Genomic DNA, 14,935 nt, shown 5'->3' on the forward strand with positions numbered 1-14,935 from the left:
AAAAGGTGTGAGAGGAGACCTTGTTTCAAAGGGACTCAAAAGGAACCACGAGTGTGATGGAAAGTACTTGGAATTTTATCATTATGATCAATTACTATTTACTTAACACCTACTGTCTACCAAGCATTTTCATTATATTCCTCAAATTCATAACCCCCTTTATTTTAACCCCCACAACATCTCTGTGGAGTAGGGAGGCTCAGGGAGGTTGAACCACCTGCCTGAGGTCACACAGCCTAGAACAGACAGCATTGGCCAGGCCCCTCCAAAGGCCACGGATCGCTGTCACGTCTTGGGGAAAGATGAGGTCCATTGCGAGTGCCCATTTTAAGATAGCCATGGACAAAATAGAGCACATACTGAGAGGGGTGACAACTAATCACACCCTCATCTTCTCAGATTGCTGAGGAATGGACAAAGAAGTCAGAATGTTAGAAATCGAAAAGTCAGCTTTTTCAGAGGAAACCTGATCTGTGGTTAAACAGATGTGTGAATTCCACAACCCCAATTGAAGCACTACGTGTAGCTGCCAGAACCACAGGCTTCCGCCTGGAAGGGGCTGTTTGCCCAGTAGGCTCACCACAGGGAGAAAATCGCACTCCGAAGGCAAGCGGTTCCGAAGTAGAGGGTCCTGTGTGAACTTAGCCACCCATGTTCAGTGATGTCCCCTGAATCCATCAATCAGAGAAGCCAGTGCGACTCTAGATCTCCCCAGGGAAACATGGAGTCAGGCAATAAAGCCCTTGTTCTTAACACTGGCCAGGTGCCACCTGACATGTCAATGGAACCTGACCGGTGTGACGGTTAATTTTATGTGCCTAGGTGGCTAGGCTACGGTGCCCAGTTGCTTAGTGAACCAGCAGTGCAGATGCTGCTGAAGAGGTATTTTTTCAGGTGTGGTGAACAATGAGGTCAGAAGACTGCGTTAAGCAGGTTATCCTCGGGCATGTGGGTAGGCTTCATCCAATCATGCGCGGCCTTAAGAACGCAGGTTTTTTGCAGTAGTTCTCCCCAAGTTTGCAACACGAACTATTAGCTGGCTTTCTAGATTGCCAGCCTGCCTTCTAGGTTTCAGATTGCCAGTCCCTATAAATTGCGCAAACCAATCGATCTTTTAGTCTCTCTCTCTGCCCCCGTCCTCCCTTTCTCTCTCTCTTCTGTTTTTCTGCAGAACCCTACTAACACAACTGGGAATGTTGAATCTGCAACTGAGATGTTAGAGTGGTGGCCAAGAAAGCTGGTGTCATGTTCTGATCCGTTCTCACAGGACGATAGTGAGCTTATTCAGTATGTCCCGTAAGTGTGGACTAGTTTCAGATGCTTTGAGCATCTAAAATAGTTTAAATACAGCTGACGGCCCTTGTCAGCGGTGCTGTAGAAAATACGCTTAAATGGCTGGCTGCTAGGGGTTCTTCAAACTTCTTAAGGGCAGTGAAATTATTTTATGCTTCTGTTAAATAATTATTATAATGTAACTTTTTAAAAACATTTTAGTATTTGTGAGATTCTTTCATGTCTGTTAATTTATTGGTTTTCCCATACTGCCTAGCACACAACTAGACAATTATGAATTGAGTTAAAAGTGTAATAATGGCAAACGAAGAGCCAAATTTCAACTTTAAATTAATCTGTATTTCTCTATTTTGTTCAAAATGCTTTGTCCCTATGCATTTCTTTTTAAAGTATTAATTTTGTATGACCAGCATATTTGCAATGTCCTATTATTACTTGGTTATTTAATTATAAATTAAAATGCATAGCTCACAGGAGTTTTGACCAGAACTAAGCAAGAAATTAAAATACAAATGAGAATATAACCTAATTTGTAAATAACATGTCTTCAAAGTCAATTTTCTCATTTTCATAGGAAACACAATTGGAAGGAGAAATCTGTTAAACTCATCCAAAAGAATAAAAGAGTTACTGAAATGTAAAAAGTACCACTTCTTTAAGTGTAATGAGCAACCAGCTGTATCATTTCTAAAGAAGAGGATTTTGTTTTTAGTTTTTCTCTTCCAGTAACAAATTTTACTGCCCCCTGCCTGGCAAATGAACATGGGCTCGACCCTGAGATTGGAGACCACGCAAATAGCTGATTTGGAAATTTTGAGACAACTCTATCCCATCTCCCTGGAGCACTGTCCCCTTTTTTCCTTGAGTTATCCTGTCAACATTCTCGGTTTTGCCGCCAGGACACGCTCAGCTGCGTCAGTCTGCACAGAACAGAGGAGACTTTGTGAAGCCCTGACACCAGGCCCCCATTCAGATCATCTTTCAAGGCAGAGAACAAGAACCTGAGCAGAACGTATTGCAGGAAGGCAGAGGCTGAGGGTGTTAACAAGCTTTGTTCTTGATAGTCTGTGTTGCAGGTGATGCTAGCAAACTCCAGCAGAGCACAGAGGTGACAGATGTCATCTCTTTGGGAGAAGGGGTTTTCAGCCATGCAGCCTTTCGAAGCATGGGATTGTGGTACAGAGCCAAGATGGCCCCAGACATAGCTTACAGCAAAGCTTCATCCAAGTGTGGCCCCTGGACTCGCATCGAAGCACCAGTGTCACTTGGGAATTTGTCAGCAATGCACATTCTCAGGCCTCACCCAAGGCTGACTGAATTAGAATTTCTAGAGATGGGACCCCAAAATCTGTTTAACAAGGCTTCAGGGGATTCCAATGCACATTCTAGTTTGACAACTTCTAGTTTATAGCACTCCGGCTCCTTACAAACCCAGATGCATGAACATTTGGGGTTTTCGAAATACGATGAAAATCACATTTTCATAGAGTATTTCCTCAGTAAAGAAGGCTCTGTCATATCAAAACACAGAGAGTGGGTGTGTGCACATGTGGTGTTCGGGGATAGAAGTGATAAGCTGAAGGCCCAGTGCAGAGCTCTCTGGGCTCCTGACGGTAGTAACCCAGGAAACGGGCAGAGGCAAGTACTCAGGACTGTCTCTTTTCATCACTTCATAGGCCTGCATTGCTGGAAGTCTTCACTCTGGGTCCCCAGGGCTTCATAGAGCAAGGATGGACCAGCTGAGGTCTTGGTGCAGCATGGCCTCTGGGTGTCCAGGCTGAGGGCAAGATGGTCATCCTGTCCCTGCTTGGCTGGGACTGGAGCACTGGGTCCTCCTGGGTCCTCCTGTCCCCTCCTGTCAGGAAAAACTGGGCTGGTGGGTCTGGAAGTCTGAGTAGCAGTCTCAGTCCCACATCTATTGAGCTGTGTGACCTGGGGCGAGTCCCATCCTCTTTGGGCCACCTGTGGGAAGGTTGGTCAGACGCATGGCCATTTGGGGAAGGGGAGCTGTGATGGGCCTCCTCACTTCCCTCCACTTCCTATTGTGCACTGAGGACTTCAGCAGGAGGTATCTTTCCCCCAAGGAACTGCTCTCCCAGAAAAAGAAAAGTTTATAAAATAAGTGATTTCTAGGTGCACTTCCAGCTCTAACAATCAACGGGTAGGCCTTGGCTCGGTGTCCCAACTTTGAAGCCCTGTGGTGATAGGTTTTATATGTTGTTTCAAAGGGCTGGAGCCTGCCTCTGAAGATTTGTTTTCTGGTGGTGGGTTTAGCAACTCTTTTTTTTCTTTTCCTGATCTATTTTCTTTTACAAAGAACAAATGCCCCCAAGTACAATTTGCTCTGAGATTGTTAGACTCTCAACTTAAACATTACCAAAAGCTATAATTTAGAAATTCTTTTATCTATCCCAAGCTAATAGTTTTGCATGTCCTTGTATTGTTTTCATCTGTTTCCTCAAGTCCCCTCCTCTTCGATTATCGTCTCTGGAATACGCACGGGCTTGTTTAATTTTAGTGCTGAATTTGGTATACGAAAAGATTACTTTTGATTATGTTATTTATCGAAATGTAGTATTTTTATGCAGACCTTCTGTGCTACAGAAGCAGTGTGCCCTTTTGTGAGGACGTTGCTGAAGGTTGTGAAGATGAGGATCCTGAATTAAATAGGATCTGAATCTAAAGCAATCCGGGAATGATCTAGCCTTCAGTGTCTCCAGACCAATTTCTCAAAGACTTTCTTCAAGGTGAAACATTCACCCTGGCCAGGTAGCCAACCAGTTCAGTGGTGTTTTTCTCCAACTTAGTGGAACCCATTAGGCACCTTCTAAAACAATCACCACAGGGCCTAACAAAGATTTCCCTCCCCGGGATATTATGCATATTGAGTCAGGTTGAGTTGATGGGGCATTTTTCCTCCTGTTGGCTTGGTGATTATAATCCTGTCTCTTAAACTCCACCCGGTCAAACCACAGCCCTACAGACTTTTAAAAAAGATATAATGCCAATAGAGAATAGAAAAATAAATCTTTGGTCAAAACCAAAAAGAAATGTATTTCATCTCAGTGAATTTCTCAATTGCCAATGAAATGATCCACCTCAACTGTCTCCATATTTCATCCAGCGAGTTGGGAGTTGGGAGTCCATAGTGTTCGGTGTTGTCACATGGCCCAGACACCAACCGCTGCACTGTCAAGGGAGCAGGACTGGTTACGTGATTTGTGGGCTCAGAGCCACGTGAAAATGTGAGGGCCCATGCCAAACAATTATTAAGGATTTCAAGATGGCGACAGCAGAGCAGTAAGTCAAGCACAGGCTGTGTGGAGCTTGGTGCCCTAACTGCACATTCACACGTTGTGTGGCCCTGGTTCAAGGGGAGACCCAGACCAGGAGGAGGGAGTGTCCGTTTTATTCCTTTCTTCAGCCCGAGTCATGTAGTTTTGTCTCAGGGGTTTGCGTTCAATTCTCCCACCTTAAATAGCTGCCTCTCTCCTTTCCACATCCGCTCCACATTTGAGACTATCTCTGAGCAACACGTCACTGTGGTGCCGAATAGATCCCATCCGCAATGAGTCCTCAAAGGCCTGAGGAAAGTCGCCAGAGGGGGCACTTGGAGAAGCAGCCCCTGGGCTCCCCATCAATGCTGCTCTGCTCCCTCAGGGGAATCAGTTTGCGGACCCTCAGCTCCAACTCCAACTATGGAGTTGTATCTCCCGTTAGTCTGATGAAATCCTTTATAATTCTCTTAAATGTTCCAGGCCTTTTTAGCTTTTTCAAATAATTGTTATCAATGCCTGCCAAATGCCTTAGATCTCTCCCTCCTTCTCTTTACCGTAAATACTGTCCTTACTCTTCAGCAGCAGTATTAAGGCCATTCACAGCAGCAGACTCTCTACACAGCTATCTGGTTTTCTTTACCCTTATGTTCTCAAAGAATTCCAAGTCTCGCTCCATTGGTGTGAGCGAGACTATGTGATTGTTCTAAAACATGCGTTTTTTTAAATAAAGAAAGTCTGATACCTACTCATAATCTCTTCTATTAAAGGTTATCTGCCATCTCCGGTCCCAGTGGTATTACTGGCTTCTGATTGTACAAAAATAGATGTATTTTGTGACATTTTAAACTGGAACCCACAGTTGGCCTAGGGGTAACTTTGCCCAAAATGGAAGTACTCGGAAATTGCTGCCTCTAAACCACAGTGCTCTATATCCTGCAGACGAGGGGTCGTCAGAGGAGAGGGGGAGAGGCACGCTTACAGAGCATTGCTGCCAATGGTAGTCACCACAAGGCAATCTATTAATCAAATTCAGGACTTCCAAATTACCTCTTCGAAGAAACATTGCCAGGTGCATTGAACGTGCAAATAAAATGCCAGGCCCGTGTGACCGGTTCTCTGTGTTCTGTCCAGTGTTACCGCTTGTCTGGGGGTGCTCTCGGAATTTCCATTTCTGCAGCTGGTGCCCATCTCGGCTCATAGAGCTGAGCCTTCATTGTTCTTTCTGACAGGCTGAGTGTGGTAGTGGCCACAGTCCCAGGCAGAAGAATCAGAAGACCTGGGTTGCCTTCTCTAATGTTTTCTATGCTCATGAACTCCCATGTGACTTTGGTTGACTTCTACATTTTCTTTTATTTATTTATTTATTTTTAAATTTTTGTTCAAGTACAGTTTGTCTCCATTTACCCCCCACCACTCTCCTCCACCCCAGCCATCTCCACTCCCCACCCTTGATCCTACCCCTCTTGGGTTTTGTCCATGTGTCCTTTATACATGTTCCTGAAAACCCTTCCCCCTTCTCCCCCCCAATTCTCCCCTCTGGTTACTGTCAGTTTGTTCTTGATTTCAATGTCTCTGGTTATATTTTGCTTGCTTGTTTGTTTTGTTGATTAGGTTCCACTTATAGGTGAGATCATATGGTATTTGATTTCCACATTTTAAAACTGATAATTGTATCTGTCAAAATGGACTATTTCTTTCTTTGTAGGGAGGTGAGGTACATGGATGGAGGAAACATCTGTGAGAGCATTTACAAATATTTGAAAGTCCTCTTCCTTTGTGATTTCCCCCCTCTAGATCTTCTTATTGGATTTTTCACTACTTCTTTGTTCTTTTGAAATATGAGAAAGTAGGAATCACAGCTTTGAGTATTTGTATGTGCATTTTGTACGAGTATTTCAATGTGTAAACAAATGTGGACTTAGATTCATGATTTCTTGAAAAAAAAATCCCCTCAGAGCCTCTGAGGGTGAGTTCTCTATCAATTTACCCACTTCCTCTGTGTTGCAATTCTGGTGTAAGAATATCTAGCTAGCACCTTGATTTATTTTCCTCAGTAAGTACGGTTCCTTTCTTTCCTGAGGTGTTCTAGGGGTGGGGCTGTGTGCCCAAGTAAAGAGGTTAACTGAGGGAGTTGAGGCTAGTGGCCTTTTATTTAATTGTTTTCTGATGCCTAACAAAAATTGTCATGCAACTTCTGTTCCGATAACAACGTAGTTATTCTTCCCCTTCATGATACAAGGCAGGAAGGAATAGCATGGCTGTAAGTCACTCAGCAGCCAGCTACCCTCCTCTGGGTTCCCCCGAACATCGACGCGCTTCAGAACTCTGCGGAGCAGATTTCCTCCTGCCAGACTTTCTGTCACTCCATCCTGCCGCCAAATACATTTTGCTAACGTGGGGCAGTTTCAGTTTGTCTTGCCAGAAAATAAATCTTTATTTCAAAGCTTTTCATCCTTCCCATGTTACTCTAAACACATGTTCACTGGGTTTCCATAGGCTCATCAAATAATTTCTTACAGGCTCCTCTCGCTTTGTGAGAATGTTCCCTCCTGTCTTCCTTGACATCTCTTTCATAAGCTCTTTTCTGACTTATCAAGATCCTTACTTCCTGGGAGAAAGGGCTGTCCAGTGGAAAGAGCACGGGATTTAGAGTTCTCAGTATTAGCACTACCTACTTCTAGAACTCGGTGTGGGAACTTAAGCCATCTGTCAGCCCCAGTTTCCATAATTGCAAATGGCCATATAAAGGGCACTTCTCCCACAGCGGCATAGGGAGGGTGACGAGATAATACACGTTAAAGTCATTTCTGGATGTTTTTAAATGTGTTTACTATTATTTCTGTAGGTTGTTTTTATTCTCATTTTTACTCTGATAGATTTTCTCAGTTCTTGCAAATAATATGTAGCCTACTCGTAGTGCAGATTTAATTATTGACTTATAAAACATGTGTTTACTTTCTTCTGACATTAATTGTTGGTGCCAACCCAGGTTTTGACCTTTTATTTTTTTTAAACCCAAGGAATTTAGAGTTGGGAATAAAAGGAAAAATTATAAGGGAGAGACTTAAGTATAGTTCAAGTCCTAAAGTATGCTAATTAACACAGCTGTTTGCCTTTGGAACATCTGGGCAAGCAACTACATACTAATTCTCTTAAAATGATTTATTTAAACATTTGTAGAAGATTCAGGTGTGTGATCTTAATTGCACAATTAATTAATTATCAGTGAGGTCCTTTGGTTTCTTCCTGGTAATCAACATAATAAAACTCTGTAGTGTAAATCATGGCAGAAAAATTAATAAATGTAACTGCAGAATTCATTTTGATTCTAAAAGTCTGTTTAAACAATTTATTTTTGGTGTTAACTAGATTTTTTCCCCTTCCTCCCCCTCTCCCTCCCTCCCTCCCTCCCTCCCTTCCTTCCTTCTTTCCTTCCTTTGGTTTATGTAAACAAAACACAATAATGACAACAATGTTATATGAAAGGACTTAATCTAAAAGTATGTGAACTATGAAAATATAAAAATAAAAGAATAAAGAGCAAGGGCTAATTTGAACTATGTCTATAAATTAATTAGATAAACAGAAAAAAAGTTGCTAGTATTGTATACAGTGTTGGCAAAAGTAGGTTTATAGTTGGGAGTACGCAAAACACATTGTTTATTCTTGTATCATTCTTGTATGACAACTGTTACCCTCCCTTTGCCCACTCTGTGTATATGTGTGAGTGTGTGAGTGTATATATTTGTTTGTTTATAACAATCTGGCACATTCGTGCCCACAGAAGCATTCATTCCTCTTGCTATTTTGTTGATAGAAATATGATCCTCGTAGTAATTATTTCTTACTTTTTGAGATTAATTATTTTCTTCTTGATTTCTATTAGACTTTGAGTAGGCGTATCAACATTCAGTTAATAAACAGTGGGCCTGATGTTCTTAAAATCTTGTGAGCGGTAAATGCTATCACCAAAAGAATACTATCGGAAAATCACATCTACCTATCTTCCAATGTACCGGTGCCTGCAATGCTCTCCATTAGCCTCTCCTTTGGGCTAAGACTTCAAAGGTTTCTGGTGAAATGCAAATATGCTCTTGGGAAGAATACATCATGAAAACATACCCATTAATAATTCTACTCGAGGGGTATCTGGCAGTAAAAGAGTGGGGCACAGATCCAGCACGTGTGGGACACAGGAAGTTCGGGAGGTAGGGGTGTGGCCCTCCACTGAGAGCCAGTGCTTTCACCGTTGGCATGGGGTCTACCCAGGGCCCTGTTCTCTCTGTGGGAGGAGGGTGCCAACAGAGCAGGACACAAGGGACAAACCTTGCTCTTCACAACGTGCCTTAGAAGGCTGGTCCTGAATACAAAGCACATGCATTCCAGTTGTGGCAAGTGGAGGGACGTAGTTTTAAGGCAGAGCTTTGGAACCATGCAATTCCACCTCCCCTGCCGATGAACTGAATAACCTGGGCAGTTACTTCAGATTCCCGGAGCGGTTTCCTCATCTGCTAGATGTGTGCTGTCATATCCATTTTGTTGGGTTGCTACGATAATTAAAGGAGATAATGTTTATAAAATACTTAGTGTGTAGCCTGTATTCCATAAACACCAATAAATTATTTATTTACATGAGCATCATCTATACTGATATTTAATTCTGTGTCTTTTAGTATGTCTTCAATTGCTTGTTACAGAAAAAACCTACTTCAAACTTAACCACGAGAAGTGAAACCATAAAGGAACTTATTGGCTTATACAAATAGGAAGCAAAGTGAGGCAGGCCTTGGGGTTGGTTTGGTTCAGTGGTTTAGCAATATCACCAAGGCGCGCATAAACTTCATAAACTTCCTTTCTCATCCTTCCTTTCTGGCGTTAACTTTATCCCAAGATTGGCATGTCTTTGTGGTTGGGAGGTGGCCACAAACACTTCCTGGGTCTGCATGTTTTCCGCCATGGGAAGCCTCTCAAAAGAATGAGAAATCTCTTTTCCCAGCGCTTGCCTTATCTGTGTCATCCAACTTGGTCTGTACCCATCCCAGACCCCAAACTGTGCCCAGGCCAAGGGATTATATTAAAGAATTAGGCCTGAGTCACAAGCTCCAACACGTTGTTAGCTCCCTCCAAAACCCAGGAGTTATAACGGGGAGGTGTGGGTATCCAAGAAAGGGGGCATAGATGGTGAGGAGGCAACCTGGTGTCAAGTGCAGTGTTAATTACACTGGAAGCATTGCCAGCAAATCTAATGATGGAGAAAGCTGTTTCCCCTGCAGACTATTTTGGAGGAGGTAGGAGATCTCAGAGATCATTTAGACTTTGAGAGGCTTTATCACAGATCTCGTGCACTTGGACCTCTGCCCACCACACAGCGCTCTGTCTCTTTAGAACTTCCTGCAATGTCACTTTCTAATCTTCCATCTGGGAAAGTCGAGTATCTGAGAGGGCAAGAGATTCCTCCAAAGTCACACAACTGGTAAACTGGAATGCCTTCCTCAGTGTGGTGCATTTTTTATCGCTTAAAGCACCAGTGGACAAGCCAGTTACTAGTAACGAACTATAGAAATGATCCCTGAAAGTACAGTCTTCCAACCCAGTTATTAGAAGTCTTGTAAGAAAATTAGTGATTGCTATCATGTTCAAGAATATTCATTTCAAAGTTGTTTACAATGATAAAGTCCTAGAAGCAATTTAAATGCCCACCAAAGAGGAAATGGTAAAATACATTATATTTGTAAAATCAGTAAGAATGATGTAGACTTATATGTAGTAAGAACTTATTCATGTAAGTGTTCACCAAGATACCAGTTCTGGGAAGAAAGCCATTTTTAGAAGAACAGGGTATTATGTACGTACGTGTGTGTGTGTGTGTGTGTGTAGACAATGGTTGCCTTGGGGAAGGAAATTAGAAATCTGATAGAGATAAATATATTTTCACTAATTGATTTTTAAAAGCTGTCATATATACTACATTTTCACTTATGTGTCAGTCAAGGGCGTATTCTCCCTTAGCACTGTGATCTTTCTCTGAGCCTCCGTTTCCTCCTCTATAGAATGAAAATACTAGTGTTTGTCACGTGAGATTGTTAGCAGATTTACTGGAAAAAGACCAGTGAAAGTGCTTTCTAAGCCTCAAGGACCAGCCGGTTGCCGGTGATTAGTACATTGCATTTTTTTTGATGACCATTTTCCTCCACCCCCACCCCCACCCCGACTCCCATCCCATTGTATGTGGCATCGGATGGTAAGTAATCTCCTTAGAGTTTCTGTCCAGCAAGGAGTGCTGGCTGAGGAAAGAGATTGAGGAGTTCAGGGAGGTCTGTTTTTGGAGTCTATCAGTATTTTTTTTTAAACCTTGATGAGCATTGTAATCATGGACTTGGTTTTCCTCTATCCTAGCATAGGTATGGAATTGGGATTCAAAAATCCTCACTCTACCTGTGCCTGTTCTGAAAAGATGAAAGGGTCTGACTCCACTTCACTCATTTGTTTGACTGAGCACTAGCTGGGTGCTGGGCCCGGGGCTGGGTGACCAGGATAGTTCTCCTGTCCCCGGGATTGTACAGTAGAGCAGACTTAGCAAGTACGTATTAACTAACTAGTGTGAACAGTGATCAGCCTTTATTTTCATTAGAGAATAAACAGAACACTTATATCAAATAACTCCTATGGCTGCAGTCACAATAATGCCCATGATGCTAGTTTCTAGTTCTAAACTGGTAATATAAAATCCAGGTACCTGCCTGCCTAGAGTCTTTAGATGCTCACACACACATCCTGGCCATATTTTTCAAAATTTAACAATGGTCAGGTGTCCAGTAGGAGCCAGAAATGCGAGTTTCCTATGGGTTTCATCGTGCCTTCTAATCTGGGTTTGTAAACTTGATCCTTAGCATCTCCAGGCCTTAGCGGAGGGCTATGAATGTTAATGGGAGAAGCAGAGCAAGTAGAGTTCTTGGAGCAAGAAAGACATCAGCGTTATTGATGAGAACTTGGGAGGAGTAATAGATCATAACCCAACTTGGGATCTTCTTTTATAAAAAGACCATGATTCATATGCAGCAACTTTTCCCCTCCCCAACCATCCCCCATACCCTCTCCCACAAACTTAACCACTCACAACAGAACTTCACTATTAGAGAGTGAAGTCCAGTAATTCAGATCTGAAAAAAGAAACCCCTTGTTAGAACACAGACATCACTGACAATTAGCCAGGATTCCAAGGAAAAAAAAATGGGAGGCCCAGGCAAGGTAAACGCATTTGTGTTTATATAATATGTGATGTGTTTTGAAGTTTTCCCAGGGGAAAAAGGCCCTCTCTCCTACTTCAAAAGCCATTTTCATGTTTTTGAAATTACCAGAAATTATGGGCTAAACCCCCTTCACACGTAATTTATTTCACCCAGTATCTCATATTTTGTGATAACATGCAAATACCATATGTTGCACTTTCTCTTTATGGATGGAGGAGGGAAGGAGGGAGAACTGGCAGAATTATCACTAGGCGCTGCAGACCCTTCCAGTGAAACCCACATTTACCGTGGTGACGTTTACTAGTTATGGCAGAGCTGATCAAGTGCAGATTTTCCTGCTGCTGAGGCGAAATTGCAAGCTGCTCATAATGCCATCAGATGCTGCTGGGGTTTGAGCCAATGGGAACCTCGGGACTGCTTCTCTCCCTCCCCGTTTTCTATTGCAGCTGAGCTCCATGCCACCGCTGGCCCACCCTCTACGGGGTTTGAACTTGATTGACCTCACAACGGCACTTTGCTGGAATAAACGTATCTCCACCACCTTATTGGTTCCAAATACTCAAACCAGATATCCTAATGTATTCCCAGGGCTTTCATTTTTACTTCTCCTAACAAGTATTTATTTTCGTAAATGAAATGGTCAATATTTAGGAATATATATTATTCATAAGACTGAAAGGGGGAGAGAGGAAAAACACATCTTGTATTCTGCTATTCTATTTCATCTGAGGCAAAATGTTTTATGCCAGGCCAAGTGAGTCAAAAACACAAAGCTATTATTCAACTCATAGTGGCTTCAATCATTTCTCTACCAACAATGGTGAAAAGATGTGATTTTACAAGCAAACAGGAAGAAAAAGCCTGAACACACCCTGGGAGCGTGTTTAAAGAGTTGATTTATGTTTCATGCTGAGTCTTACACCTGCAGTTCAAGCAAAACCAACTCGGCTGCCCCAAAGAGTCTGGTTTATTAGGTATCAAGGAGTCGCAAGAAGCCATGTAATTAAAACCGTAATTAACTGGAAAAGGAAAGTGCCACCTGAGTTTTGAGAGGCTGTCAATTTTATTTCCATTACAGCTCTCCTGGTTCTCCTCTTGGACTTTTTTTTCCTTTTGCTCAATACGAAAACAATGTATACGTACACACTACATACACATTTATTTTTAATGTATTAAAATATGTATGAAAGGCTGCTTCTTATGGAAAAGGTCACAAGAATTATTGCCTGTTTCAGAGTTTCTAGACCAGCTTCTCCCGGGAAGGAACCCGGTAGAGGTGCACTACTCCACACTGTCACCACCAGCCACATGGGGCTGCCGAGCACGTGAGCTGTGGCTAGTCTGAATTAAGATACACATCAGAGTTTGAAGAAGTAGTACACAAAAATGTAAAATATCTCAGGGATACTTTTAGTATCAACGATTTGTCAAGTGATGTTATTCTGGATATATTGGGTTATATAAAAATATATGATTGTTTAATTTCACCTGTTTCTTTTTACTCTATTGAGAGCAGCTTCCAGAAAATTCAGAATGACTTATGGGGCTCACATGATACTTCTATTGGGCAGCGCTGATCTGGGGACTGGGGACTGAATTGTGAAGGGATGCACCGCAAACATCTCTTCTTGGGTTCTCTGCCCCCCGCGGGCTGTGAGGGCTGGCTGGCACCGAGAAGTGGGAAGCCGTGGCGGCGGGGTGCAAGGAACACCTTTTTAAGGCACGTGGATGTGATTGCTGGGTACTTCAACCCAACTGCTCAATCAAAGGCTCAAAAGGACATGAGTGAGCAGCGCACATGGCACTTCAAGGGTCCTGTGTGCTCCAACTGCCCCTGGGCCAACGGAGAGACTCCAGCGCACCATGGAATATGTTAGCACCAGAACCCGGAGTGCGCGAAACTTCAGATTAAGTTACTAAGAGTGAGTTCACAACCAATATGTGTGCCTTAATTTGTGAATTAAAGTGCTGATGAAACAATCGTTTGAGAAAGGTCAATCTATTTGTATTAGATTCTGTAAACATCCATTTCATGTTAGTACACCATCTTTCTGAGCCACATCCTATGAGGGTAATAATGAGAATTTGTCATAAAGACATAATTATGTAATAGTTTTGAAGGTGGCTAGGGATGGAAGCTTTTTAGTGCTTTCTATCAGAAAAAGGCAAAATTTAAAAATATCTTAGCCTTCCTCTTTTCCTTTTACATGCTTTTTGGGGTGGAGGCAGGTAGCAGAGACACAGCTTGGACACCCTGAAAAATGTGTGCAACATCTTGTTTTCTTGTTAGCAATACGACAGTGACAAATCTATTGATGAAAATTGCACAAGAAAGTTAAGAGACCTAAACCACCTTTCCTGGGACAGAGGGGAAAAAACAAAACAAAACACGTCCCTTCCTAGTCTAAATCTTCCCCTACTTCTCTGCCACAGTGGCACATTTTAAAGTTGCAGTTGTTACCCAGAAGATCTCTGGAATCTTCCAGTTCGGAACTGAAATCGTCGGTGCAGAATTTTGGGAAGTGAGCCTGAGGTACCCAGAGCAGATGATACACCGGGCTTAGGTCCTGACTCAGCTACAAGTCAGCGGGGCACCCTGGACCATCTGCGCTCTATAAATTACAGTAACGCCGGCACATGCGGCTTGTAAATCACCGGCGAACAGGCTTCACCTTGTGACACACGACGTGAACCCTGTTGTATATTCCAATAAACTCCCATAAACCATCTGATATAAACTCTGGATTATGTTTCTTTAGGGGTTGGAATACTTAGGCTTTTCTCTGCTGGTCTGGTTTCCCTTCAACATGTGAATTGAATATACACTGCGTGTTCCTTCTCTTTCCCATACACGAGGCATTTTGCTCTTTTTCAAGCCCAGAATTTTACTTCATGGCTGACATGTGCAATTTGGTGAACTTTAAAGGGCCAGTTTTTTTCTCTTTCGCCTTCTTTAATAAACTTCTTTCTTTCAACACGACCATGAATGTCAAAGTCTTGTGGTTACTCTGAGAGGGAAATACGATTTATAAACAGCAAATTAATGGTCAAATTGTCAGTAACCTACTTCACTGAATATAAATAAATACGAATCATAGAGGGTCATATCGTTAA

General features: G+C 42.5%; 1 long non-coding RNA gene and 1 pseudogene across 7 annotated transcripts in view; one reads left to right on the forward strand and one right to left on the reverse strand.

Moving 5' to 3' along the window:
- Window positions 1-14,935, forward strand: part of LOC112297865 (uncharacterized) — an 84,773-nt gene that overhangs the window by 20,914 nt on the left and 48,924 nt on the right. The window lies entirely within an intron of this gene.
- On the reverse strand, window positions 10,054-10,156 carry LOC112298204 (small nucleolar RNA U3; annotated as a pseudogene).

The sequence above is a fragment of the Desmodus rotundus genome, chromosome 5, assembly GCF_022682495.2.
Source record: "Desmodus rotundus isolate HL8 chromosome 5, HLdesRot8A.1, whole genome shotgun sequence".
Taxonomy (NCBI): Eukaryota; Metazoa; Chordata; class Mammalia; order Chiroptera; family Phyllostomidae; genus Desmodus; species Desmodus rotundus.